The 13,412-nt window shown below is 42.8% G+C and overlaps 1 protein-coding gene across 3 annotated transcripts in view; it reads right to left on the bottom strand.

Moving 5' to 3' along the window:
• ARHGEF9 (Cdc42 guanine nucleotide exchange factor 9) overlaps positions 1–9,562 on the bottom strand; it is a 410,653-nt gene extending 401,091 nt beyond the window's left edge. For 2 of the 3 annotated variants that reach the window (XM_074359744.1, XM_074359745.1), the window contains exon 1: positions 9,064–9,562. The gene's annotated coding sequence lies outside the window, so the exon portion shown is untranslated. The remainder of the gene's footprint in view (positions 1–9,063) is intronic. The other variant, XM_074359746.1, reaches the window with a different exon arrangement.
• Positions 9,563–13,412: the final 3,850 nt, after the last annotated feature.

The raw sequence follows: 13,412 nt of genomic DNA, 5'->3' as shown, positions 1-13,412 counted from the left end.
TACAATGGAGAAAAAAGTCTCCTCAGCAAGTGGTGTTGGGAAAACTGGACAGCGGCATGTAAATCAATGAAGTTAAAACACTCCCTCACACCATACACAAAAATAAACTCTAAATGGCTTAAAGACTTAAATATAAAACAAGACATTATAAACCTCCTAGAAGAAAACAGGCAAAACATTCTCTGACATAAATCTTAGCAATGTTCTCCTAGGGAAGTGTACCCAGGCACTGGAAATAAAAGCAAAAATTAACAAATGGAACCACATAAACTTATAAGCTTTTGCACAGCAAAGGAAACCATACGCAAAACAAAATGACAACATATTGAATGCGAGAAAATATTTGCAAATGATGCGACTGACAAAGGTTTAATTTCCAGAATATATAAACAGCTCATACAACTTAATAACAAAAAAACCCAAACAACCCAATCCAAAAATGGGCAGGAGACCTAAACAAGCAATTCTCCAAGCAAGACATACAAATGGCCAATAGGCACATGAAAAAATGCTCAATATCACTAATTATCAGAGAAATGCAAATCAAAACTACAATGAGGTATCACCTCACACCAGTAAGAATGGCCATCATTCAAAAGTCCACAAGTGACAAATGCTGGAGAGGCTGTGGAGAAAAAGGAACCCTCCTTCACTGCTGGTGGGAATGCAGTTTGGTGCAGCCACTGTGGAAAACAGTATGGAGAGTCCTCAAAAGCCTAGGAATAAACTTACCATATGACCAAGTAATCCCACTCCTGGGCATATATCCAGAAGGAACCCTATTTCAAAAAGACAACTGCACCCCAATGTTAATAGCAGCACTATTTACAGTAGCTAAGACATGGAAACAACCTAAATGTCCATTGACAAATGACTGGATAAAGAAGTTGTGGTATATTTATACCATGGAATGCTACTCAGTCATAAAAAGAATAAAATAATGCCATTTTCAGCAACATGGATGTACCTAGAGATCATTAAACATATCTTTTTTTATATATCTTGTTTTTACCCCACACTCTTGAGCCAATATCTGCTTTCCTTTGGGGATTAGAATTCTATAACTAGGAATGAGATAGCTATGAGGGTTCTTAGAAATCATCTGGTCCTATCCTCATGGCACTCTAGGGAAATTAAAGCTCAGAAGGGTCAGGGACTTGTCCATGGAGACTTAGCAAGACAGTGGAATAGGAAGTACTAGAACCCATTACTCTTGACTCCTAATCCAGTGCTCCTTTCACACTACCACACTGCTTCTCCCCTGACAGAATTAATGACAGTTAACATTTATTGTAGGCTTACTATATGTGAGGCCCTATTCCAAGTGCTTTATTGCATTAACTCATTTAATCTTCATAATAATCTGATGAGGTAATTAATATTATCTTGTTTTACAAATGAATAGCCTGAGGCCAACTTAAAATTTGCTCTTAAAATTTGCTTTGTAAATCAGCCAGGTACACCTTAGTGTGACTCAATCATAGGACATTCTGTAAAATCTAGTAGAGATCAAACAGCGGGGAAGAAAGGGAGCTTTAACTGAGGGCAGGAAGAAGGAAGGGAAGAGAGAAAAGACAGGGAACTGTGAAGCTGGGGCATTTGGGAGTTGACGGCAGAAAAAACAAACAAAGAGGGTAGTTATAAGACCTTAGTGCTGGCCACTATGCCCCACACTCACCCATCTCCACCCCCTATTTCCTGGAGTCAGACTCTCAGGACTCTTGAGGCCTATTGTTTTCCAAACCAGAAAAAAACAAACAAAAGGACACCAGGCCATCAGGGCTGGGGGTATGAAAAGCAGATACCTCAGGCACAAGGCCCAGTGCTTTCCCATAAGCCCTTTTCCTTCTCTTGCAAGCTGAGGAGGCCACCAGATACCTGTCTTGCAGGCCTAGAGAACAATGTGAGTACAGCTTATTTCCTGCTTAGAATTCTGTCAGAAGCCAGGACAAAAAGGCAGGGAGCCTCTGCCCACAAGCCCTTGTTCTGCTCCAGAAAGCCACTCCCTCTGTCCTGACTGGCCAGTTCTTCTCTGAAACCCCAGCTGACTCTTTCTTCATGCACCCCATTACCAAGTCTTGGCCCTCTGCTCTTCCTCACTCTATTCCACAGGAGAAAAATGAGAATAGGAAAAGCAAATGTGTCTTTGTCACTGGTTTGGGACTGGAAAAAAATGGTGGTGGCTCTTGGCTAAAATCAGGTTTCAAGATTATCTTATTTTGACAATGATCATGACCCAAGCTCTATAGCTTACACTCTCTTGCCCTCTAGCCCTATCCCCAACTCTCAACAACCTCCCATCACTGGGGCCATGAAGAACAAAGTACTGACTGTACAAACTCTCCTATCTCTGGCTTCAGGGTCCTCAGCCTAAGGGTTCAAACTTCCCTACCCATCTTTTCTTCCAACAGCCTAGTTTCTGATCCCCTGAACCCCAGTCTAACTTGTAGAATGGTGGTTACGAAAGTACCAGAATATCAAAAAAGCAGGTTGGAGTGTAGGAAAGCCAGGGAAAAGGGAACAAATGGCTTATTGGAGGGTGACTACTTCTAGGAGACCAGAAATAATCTGGAGTAATGGTGCTCTGATCACTGCCTCTGATGAGCTGTTATGAATAATTTCCCTCTCATTCAAAGGAGAGCTCTAAAAGCACAAGCATAAAGAACAATTCAAGATCTTCACAATTTTTTCCTTTTGTGAGTATCTGTGTCACTCACTGATGTTCATCTCACCTCCCCTCACCCCATCTCTCTTTCTCCCCTTCCTCCCCTTTTGTTTCTCTCCTCAAGCTTTAGCTGACCATTATATGGACTGAAGTATAGTTGGGGAAAATTTTAATCAGTTGAATATAGTTTTTTCCTCTTTGTTCTTTTTTTAAAGCAATAAAATTTCTTTCTGAAATGGAACAAACTGTGTTGTTTTATTTGCTTGTGGTTCTAAATAAGGTCCTAAATAAGGTCCTAATAAGGAACTTTCTGAAACTCAGTTACATTTTACTTGAGTGTGGTCTTCAACTAAATTTTTTAGGATTCAGTTGCTCTAATAAAAAGATGAAGAAATGGGAGAGAGAAGCTGGTTTAGAAGGATGCCTTGGAGGCTAGGCAGAGAATTTGGCTTCAGGTGCTAGGCAAGGCCTGGTACCATCTGTTCATGGGTCCAAAAAGTCAGGATTGATTCAGATAGCAACTGTAAGCTAGTTGAAGCTAGCTGTCAGCTGTGAGAATCAAACTAGAAGAATGGGTAGGAAACCCCCGTGGGCCACTTGTGCCACTGATGCTGCTCTTCTTCCTCATAACCCAAAAGGCTGTGGCCCAGGTAGCTTCCATAAAGGACTGTGGAAACTCAGGCTGTGCCTTCCTTCCTTCTTCCATTGGCCCCTGCCCCCAAAGCCCTCAACTGTGGAATTAACAATGGCTATAATGTCTGAGTACAAGTTCCAAAAATAGCCAATCCTGGGAGACAGGCCACAGACCCTGGTTGAAAAGTAGAGAGAGCAAAAGTGCTGGGAAAGAAGTGTGACAGAGGTCCTAAGAATAGATGGGAAGGAAGGAAAAGCCATGTTTTGTGTATCTATCCTGATTTTAGAAAACAGTGGGGGTAGTAGAGCTATCTGGAGGGACAGATTCATAGAAATATCAGAACTTGAAAGATTCTTGGAGATTATTTAGCTTCATCTAGACCATCTCTTAGGCACCAGCCCAGAAGATAATCTCAGAGCCCAAAGAGCTCCACTGGGAACATATTTGTCTTCCATGGAAGATGTCCTTGTTGAAAACCATAAATCTAGTCTAATTGAGCATTGGAGATGGCAAACCAAGGCCAAGAAATAGCAAGGTACTTGTCCAAAGTCATGTCTGGAACTCTGATCTCCTGACTCAACACCACACAAATAAAGCATTATTACAATGAAAAATACTTCAAGTTTATATGGCATTTTGGTTCTTTAAAAAGGTGTGTGTTTCCATAGATCACCTAATTTGCTTCTTCCTGTGGCAAAATCAGTATTACTTTCCCACTGTTTGACCAATTGAGAACCTGAAGCTCAGAGTGTGGAAGCAGTTTGTTTAAGGTGACGTGACAAGGTGGCTTCATCCACATTACATTCATAATGACTTTGGCAAATCAGAAGAACCCAAAACACTAATAGCACAGAAATAGCTCTGTGCATCCTGCCCATAGCCTCCTTCACTAAGCTGTGTTCTTTATATCATGTGTCTCAGATAAAGCATGTCTATCAGCACTGAAATATATCCCAAGTTGTTCCACCCTTCCCTCTGCCTCTATTACACTCTACCCCAAACTCTGCAGATAAACTAGGGATACCAAGGCAGGTATGGAAAGTGTGTGGGTATGCACTTACTTTCAGGCTAAATTCATCATTTTCTTAATTTTTTGAGCACCTAATGCTTAAGACCCTTAGATAAATAGAAAACAGAAAAATATAATATTTATTAGCATGTAAACTAAGTAGACAGTGTAATAACTAGTTTAAATGTTAGGGGTGGGGAAGCAGGGGGAGAAAGTGAGAGAAAGAGAGAGAAATTTCAGGTAAGAGTGTCCATGTCCTCTAAATTATATGCCTTTTTAAGGAACAAACTCTGGGGTGACCATGTGGAAGATGTTGCATTTGATTTAGGCCTTAAAGGATGAGAACATTTAGCCACATGGTGATGGGGGAAGCAAAAAACATTTTAGATGGAAAGCCTGAGAAAAAGCAGAGGAGGAAAACGTTGGTGTGCATTTGAAGAAAAGCAAGTTGCTAAATTTGATTGATATTTAGAAGTTTTAATCTAGAGTAGAAGGGATAGCAATAGAAAGGCAATTTGGTGTCAGATAGAGTTAGATTTAAGGCTGAAGAACTTGGACTGTATTCTGTAAGCCATGTGGGGCTGTTGATAGCATCAAATTTGTTTTAAGCAAGGAAGTGATACCATCAGATTTGTTTTTTAAAACATCACTGTGGTCATTGTCCAGGTAAAACATAACGAGAGCCTGAGGTAGGAAATAGTGAGGAGGGTTGAAAGGGAACAGTCTTCAATCAGTAATAATAGTGCTTTGGAAAAAGACTCATGAGCTCTGCAAGACCATCAGTGCATACAGATACATTACAAAATACAGAGTTTTCACAGATCCATAGGTAAAACACAAACAAGCAACAGACAAATGGACAAAAATATGAAAAGAAAATTTACAGAAAAAGAAATATAAATGGCCAATAAGCATATTTGTATATGTTCAACCTCTGCAGTAGTAAAGAAAATGCAAATGACTCAAAATAACATATTTCATTTGTAGGATGTACATAAATTAAAAGATGATTTAATTAATGTATAGAAAGATGAACAAAGGGATATAAAGTAAATATAGTTAAATGTTAATGGCAGAGTCTAAGCAGTAGATATATAAGTGTTCACTATACAATTATTTCAACTTTTCTGTATGTTTGAAAATGTCCCATAATGAATGTTGTGGGGAGGGCCAGAACTTTAAAACATAACTCTTTTGGCACAACAGCTTCATTTCTATGAATCTGTCTTACAGAAAATAGATGCTCACATGCACATAAGTAATAAGTAATCAAAGAGGTACCCTGCAGCCTTGTGTTTTACGGAAGAATTGGAAATCATTTAGATGTCCATCAAAAAGCAAATTTTAAGTACATTATGGTATACTCATACTATGAAATATTATGCAGCTGTTTTTTTTAATGAGGTAGATCTATATACTGATTTGAAGAGATTTCCAAAATGTATTGTGAAGTGGAAAAAATGCAAATTGCCGACTCAACTGTAATGTGTAATCCATTTAAATTATAATGAAAAACTATTTGGTAGATATATATGTATATATTTTTGGATATGCATAGAAAAAATGACTAGAAAAATACACTAGAAACCTGTGAACTGTATTTACTTCTGGGGAGGGGGGTTTGGAATAAGGAGGATGAAGGGAATTTTCCATTTTTATTCTATGTACTTCTATATAGTTTGAATTGTTTATAACATCATTGTATATTATTATCTTATATTCCCCCATATTTTGTTTATCTGTTTACTGTTCATTCTTTTTCACATATCATTCATTTATGTATCATCATTAATTAACCTATTCATTAATCCATCTATCCATCTTATTTTTTGATGCATTTTATAGTAGCAGTATTATGCTTATGTTTTAAAATAAAATATAGTATCATCATTGATTATAGATACTTAGCAGCTAAGTAAATTGGGGACAGAATGGTGTATGCTGGATGCTAGGAAAGAGAAGATGAAGATGGCTATGGTGCTCAATGGGTAAACACAAGGCAAAGAACCCAGGGGCTGTCCTGTTGGAAAAAGTAAAAGGGTCCAATGTGCCAGGTGTTAAGGGCAGAGCAATGGTCAATGGAAATCTAAGAAAGAAGTGTTGGTGGAAGATGGAAAGGAAAGGAAGAGAAAGAGGGATTTGAGAAAGGAAATGTCCAAAGAATTCAGCTCAATAACACTCCTACCGACTTTTCTCTACCAAGGAAGGTCCTCTCCAAAACAAAGATATCTTTTTTAAGCCCTCAGTTCAAAATAAATCACAGCATTATTACTTCAATTCTAGGGAAAGTCTCTCTGGATTCATCCACAGAGGATCCAAATCATATACCTTTGATAGGTTTTTAGACCTGGAAAGGACCTGAAGAATCATTGAAGCCAACCTCCCCAACTCTTATACTACAGGTGGAAAAATTGAGGCTTACAAAGGGAAAGGGACTTGATAAAACTAAAGTCTCCTGACTTCCAGGCCATTTGCTCAAGTTCCCCAAGAGGAAGGTACTGCCATTCTTCAGATGTCTGAGCAGAATGAAGCTTGGGTAAGGCATAGTTCATTTACAGGAAACTCTACTCAGTGTCACAGCTATTTGCTCATTGGTACCACCCAGTTCAAAAACCAGGCATGGCTGTCATTGTCTTTCCAGACTCAAGTCCAAAATGCCTGGGTCTAGTGTTCATGGGCTCCCTTTGCAACCTTAATTTCTATTTCCTTTTTTTGGCTCAGCATTGAGAATAGCCACTAGCTGTCCCCTGCATATCCAGTACCTCCTTGCCTCCAAGAAGGTATGTATGTTTTTCATGTGCCCAGGAAAGCTCTGTCCCAACCTCTTCTGTCTTCCTCTATTAGTGTAAACCCTACCCAGATCCCTTCAAGGCCCACACAAATGCCTCTTGAAGACTCACCCAAACCAGAGATTCTTATCTAATATCAGAAGGCCTTAAAGTTGCAGGTCTCAGGAGGTAGGCTGACCTGCTCTAGTTGACCAGCCAACTTTATAACTGAGGGTTCCCAAATTTCTAATCCAGTGTATTTTTTTATGACTCCACATGTCTTCTGCCTTATCTGTACCCCTCCACCCCAAAGCACCTTTCAGCCTTGTAATACAGTCTAAAGTCCTTGTATTCACCTTTCCCACAACAGACCTGAAGCTCCCTAAGGGTAGGAGCCTATTTTATCCAGTCCTCTCTGCCCTTATCTCCAGTTGCTCAACACAATGCACCACACCAGCAGATTCTCTGTACTTGTGCATAACAGGCCAGAGCAATTACCTTGGCAGTGACTAGAAACTATTGTAGTTGTCAGACAAATATTCAAGCAACATCAAAGAGGGCCTTGAGTTTTACTCTTCAGAGACATTGGCTGTTGGGAAACATTGCTTCCGCTGAAAGCCTATCTTAGTTGAATGGACATTAGAGTTACACCTTAGCCAATAAAAGAAGGGAGAGGCATTTTAGTTCCCCTATAAGGACCCAAATTCAAGATGTTATGGAGCTCCAATTCTGTAACTCCTATAAATACAAGTGTACAAGAAAACAAAGCTTAATTTATTTGTTTTAATTTTTATTTTCAATGGTCAAAGGGATCTTTTGAGATAACCCAGTGAGGTCCAACTCTCTGACTTTACAGGTGGGGGACTTGAGGTCAAGAGAGATGCTGGGACATCCCTAATGTTATAACATGAGTAAGTGACAGAATCTCCCAATTCCTTGTGCACACCTTTTTCAACTCCACCAAATGAACAGGTGTTTGTCACCAACCACATCTTAACCTGGGATCAGAAACAACTGTGGCTTAGATAAGCACAGTGATCCCATTACCTCCTTGCAATCCATTTCATCACCGGACATATCTAAGCCTTGCTAAGTGTTAAGTAGTATAATTTATTTAAAGCACTTAGTAAAATGCCTGATACACAGTAAAAACATTCCTCCCTCCCTATTAGAAAGGACCTCCTTATAGTAAGCTTAATTCTGTCTCCTGGTTATTTCCACTCTGTTGAATTCTGACCCATCCTGAGTTCTCCTTCTTGAGGTCACTTAACACAAATGTGATCTTTTCCACATGCCGGCTTTGAAGGTATTTGAAGACAGTACCCCTGCCCTGCTTCCCTTCCCTCACCATGATTCATTGCAAGACTACCCTCCACTCATTCAGATTTCATCTTCCTGCAGATAGGGGGCTTACAGTTGGCCTCATTTTCCACAAAATCGTGTTATTTGTCACCAGAGGCTGTCACTAGGTATCTACTTCGGAGAGTTGGTCTTACAGAAGTGCACTTACCCTGTGGCCTCAAGCCCCTTACACCACAAGCAAAGAATGAACAGAGCTCAATACCTAAGGGCGTCCAAGTGTTGAAGTGCCCTGAGGTCTGATGTCTGGCCCTCAGGCTAGCCAACAGCTTTACACTGTCATTGGTAGCTTCTCCACCCTCTACCCTTGGTTTTTCACCACCCGCTCCCCTCCCCTCCTCATCTCCCCATCTTATTCCCACGGAAGAACTATTCAGAAGTGGGTAGGTTTTTACCCTATGTCCAAAAATCTGAAAGCTCGCCTGTTGACCCACTCAAACTACTGGGCCTTGAGTTGCACCACGTGGGTGCCTCCTGCCCAACTCTATCCTGCACGCCCCAGTGGTCCCTGTTAGACTCCTCAAGTAGCTCCCATCTCTGCCACTTTCTCCAAGCTGGAGACAAAATTGGGGCCTTGCCCTGGCAGCGCAACATACTAGTTCCGCAAGGAGCCGACAGCGGGAGTTACCTTACAAGCCGCCAGCAGCAGCAAGTGCTCCGTCGGTAGACTCGACTGGCTAGTCGGTGGGTCCGCACCTAGGCTGCGCTCCTTCGGCTAGGCTGTGCCACGCCGCGGTCAGGACCGCGGGCTGCAGGCTGGCTGGGGAGGTCTCTTACCCTTCGTAGCCTGGAGCGAGACGGTCCCGCTGACGAGCGTCCCGGCTAGCGTGTTGGCGGCGGCTGGCGCAGAAGCAGCTTCGGAGGGAGTGCCACTGCGGCGGAGCACCGCTGACTGCCGCCTCACCAGCCCAAGCAAGAGAACCAGCCACCGCGTTGCTCTGATCGCTCCTGGCACCCAGTTGCGCCTCGCGGGGCGCTGCGGTGGCCCTCAGCTGGTAATGGGCGCGCCTAGGAGCGCTGGCGGAGATGCACGAAGCGCCAGCTAAGGGCCGAGGAGGCCTGCATTCATCTGAGCCCCTCCAGGCTGCTGCACCTCGCCAACTACTGGGCGTCGGGTTCTTCGGGTCACAATTGGCGGAAGATGGAGCCTTGGAAGCTAGCGAAGTGGGTGGGGGTTTTGGGGGAGGGGCCTCTAACTCTGAAGTTCAGATCAGAACGCTGCCTCCTGTACGGAGAAGGCTGGCCAAAGGCCAACTCACACTCCCTCCCAGAGAAAGGAAGACCTAGCAACTCTGGCGGGTGGAGACCGGAGGTGCCCTAGCTAGGGTGCGCGCAGCCACGAGGGCAGGTCGAATCTGCTGTGCGCTAATACCATCCCTGTCCCCGCCCCGCTGCCTGCTCAGGTCGCGCAGAATGCCTAGGTCCGCCAAGCTCCGACCTGTAACCCAAATATTTCATCTACCTAATTGCTGAGCTCCCAGGAGCCAATGGCCAGGATGGCGGGGTAATGGGGTCCTCCCTTTTGCAGGCCTCTCTGAGAGGCCACCCACCTGCACCCGCCGCAAGAGAGCCCTGCGGAGCACCACACCCTGACCTCAAGCCCCCGCCTCGCACCCCGAGGCGGCCTGGAGGGAAGGGGAGGGTGCGATGGGAGGGCGCGACGGACTGTCGACAACCTTTTTCCTGGATCCATTCAATCTACTCCTGGAAGTTTCCTGGCGATTGCGACATTCCCAGGAGGGCAGATTCCCCGCCTGTTAATCACAGCGTGCATTTAAAAAAATCACTCCCTACCCCCCGCCACCTTTAAAAAAAAATAGCTCTGTAGGCACAGGCTTTCAGGCAACAAACCTGAAGTGGTTGAGAAAAGACACCTCCACAGTGCAGTGGTCTGGGGGACTTGAATGGTGCTTTCCTTCAGCTCTCACCAGATGTATGCTAAGACAAAGGAGCATTGCCTCCTGGAGCTCACACTTCATGGCTGAGGAACCATACACTTGAGTCCTTGCTCCCTCCGTGGAAGGAACTGACTGCAGAGTTTTACGGAAGGGCTTAATGGATACATCTCTTTTTTTTTTTTAATAGAGAAATTAGGCTAATCAATCTGGTAATTATACTAATTAATCTATATAAGATATTGGGGCTAGGGGAACCCACATGAATCACTTCAACAGTCTAAAAGCAGTGTGCAATGGAGATAGCTGTGTGAGGCAGCATTCCCCTGGAAAAACCTTCCTCGAAATTCTGCCAGTAGACAGAAAAGCAACCATCCTTGACAAATAAGTGGACTGAACAAGTTTACTCTGTAACTTTACCATGGAGATGTCAATTGGGTCCTGACGTCCAGGATAGCCTGTCAGCTCCATACAGAAGCCAGATCTGGGACTTCCCTCACATCTCACTCCACCTAATCCTTACCTACCTCTCAGTGCCTCCTCTTACTCCTAGTATTCCTGCCAGGGTGTGCAGTAACTGATGTCAAACTGAGAGGACACCACCACCTCCAAACTGAGAATAAAACCTTGAGCAAAGCACTTCACCACCTTGGACCCCCAATATTCTTCATCTGTTAAATGACCCTAAAAAGAAGACTTTCATCACAGTACTTCACAAAGGGTTCAATGGGTTGATTTATGCCTGGCCTATAATCAGAGCTTGTTACTGAGCTTCATATGGAAAGGATCTGGCCTTCTGCTTTTAGAAGCAGGCCTTTTCACTCTTTCCATAGGGCCCATCTTGATAAGCTCAGATGGGAATCTTTCAAAACAAGGGCCAGCTCTTTCTACATGCTAGTGGCTGGCACACTTTTGACAATATAGACAAGAATACATATTTTTGATTGCCATAATTATTCCTCTTCATCATACTCACCATGATAATAACAACAATAATAATGTCTGTGCTGGGTAACAACCTCTGCAATGGGGAAGTAGACAGAGACAGATGCAGGTAGATTACATTTTTCTAAGATAGGCCTTTCTAGATTCTGCCCACATGAAAGCATAATCCTAGAAACTTTGATAAGAGACAACTCAAGAGGTTATCTCATCCAGCTGCATGCCTGCCAAAATGTCCTTACCATAAGAATGACTCCTGTTTATCAAGCTTCCCAGGGAAATACAGCCATTCAAGAAGTAAACAAATATTCACTGGACACATGCCAGTAAGCTACCTGACTAGGTCCCATGAGTGATACAGAGATAGACAAGGCCCAGATTCTGCTCTCAAGCAATCCTTGTCACCCAGGAGACAAGATAAATAAACAAACAACAGTTCCCCCACCTAGCATCTTCTGCCTCTCATTGTCCCAGAGACTAAAGAAAATTGGACCAACAATTTGCAAGCAAATTGACACTACACACTTTTCCTATCAAAAGTCTAGTAGTGTATACATTCTGTATTCCCAAGCTTTGTTAATACTGAGATAGGAGGGAAGGGGGCAGGACACAACCATTAAAAGAATGACACAGTAATTAGCACCAAGGTGGCAGAAGATTCAACTCCCAGTAGACCTTGAGCTTCATTATACACTCATTGTAATACATTAGCATGCTAAATGGCACTCCTACATGTGTCATTACAGTTTTAAGGCTGACCATAAAAGGTCAAAAAGTAGGTGATGGCCCAATTCCTGGGAATGCCAGTCCCTTCCCCAAAGTACTTGGAATAATCCTCCCACTTGTTAACATGTGAAACTACCAAGCCTGTAAAAACTAACAACTCTGAACCTTATGGTAGCTCTTTCTGTCACTCTTTCTGGCCTTCTGAGGCAGCCTGCACTCTGTCTATGGAGTATGATATCTCTGAATAAATCTAATTTTACTCTACTATGGCTCATTTTGAATTATTTCCTGTGGGAAACCAGAGACCTCACTTGATAGGGTGCATCCCAGGGCCTCACCTGGGACCTTGGACATGGCCATCTGCTTGCATCTCTTTTTCCTATATCAATACTTCACAGGAGTCCACTGGATATGTGTTGCCGGTGGTGGTGCTCCAGGTTCTTATGCTGTCCCAGAAAGAATTCAGAGACAAGATGTAGTGGTTAAAAAAGTAAAGTGAGAATTTATTAAAGGATGGATAGTACACTCTCAAGGGGAGAGTGGGCAGGCTCAGGTGAGCAGTTGCCTGGTGTTTCTTTAGCAAGTTGGTTATATAGGGTGTAAAAATGAATGCACAGAATATCCATTGGGGAGGAAAGGGTCTGGGGTCATATTCCCTGATTTTCATCCCAACTCCATCTTCCCAAAGGGAGGAGGGATTTTTATCCTTATTTAGTTTGGATCAGAACTGTCATGGCATCTGTGCATGATGAGTACTTCTAATCTATAAGGCTAATTTTATTAAAATGAGGGCATAATGAGCAAAAGGTTACATTTGGACACTGGAAGTTCCTGCCTTTTCTCACCTTTCTTTATTGGTCTCTGGGCCACTTATCACCCCCAAAGGTGTAACCACTTATCAAAAGAGGTTCCTGCTTTTCTTTCTCTGCCCAGGGACCCCTGGTGCTTATATGATGTATGGTTTCCTGCCCTTGGCCTGTTGTCCTCTTTTCTGCCCAATTTCTGCTGTTTGGTCTGTGTCCCACTTTCTCTGTTCATATCTAGCTATCTGCCTGCTCTAATATATGGACTTTCTGGCTTTATTCAATAGAATGGGCTAGTATTTCTAATGAACTGTTGAGCATGGTGCTGAACAGTACTTAATCTTGTTTTTGAACTCCATGTGAACTAGTTGGTAATTTCAAGAGAAAAACCCTAGCCCTAGCCCTAGCCCTCACCTCTCATCTTGCCAGATTTCACTCAGATCCCTACCTTTGTCTTGTATTTTCCATCAACCTTAAAATGTATATCTTTTATGGTAAGCTGAATAATGACTTCCCAAATATATCTATATCCTATTTCCTGGGACTTGTAAATATGTTACCTTACATGACAAAAAGGGACATTGCAGTTGTAATTAAGTTAAAGATCTTGA

The sequence above is a fragment of the Camelus bactrianus genome, chromosome X (assembly GCF_048773025.1).
Source record: "Camelus bactrianus isolate YW-2024 breed Bactrian camel chromosome X, ASM4877302v1, whole genome shotgun sequence".
Taxonomy (NCBI): Eukaryota; Metazoa; Chordata; class Mammalia; order Artiodactyla; family Camelidae; genus Camelus; species Camelus bactrianus.
Note: the sequence above shows the minus strand (reverse complement) of the source record. Positions and strands in the feature narration are given on the sequence as shown.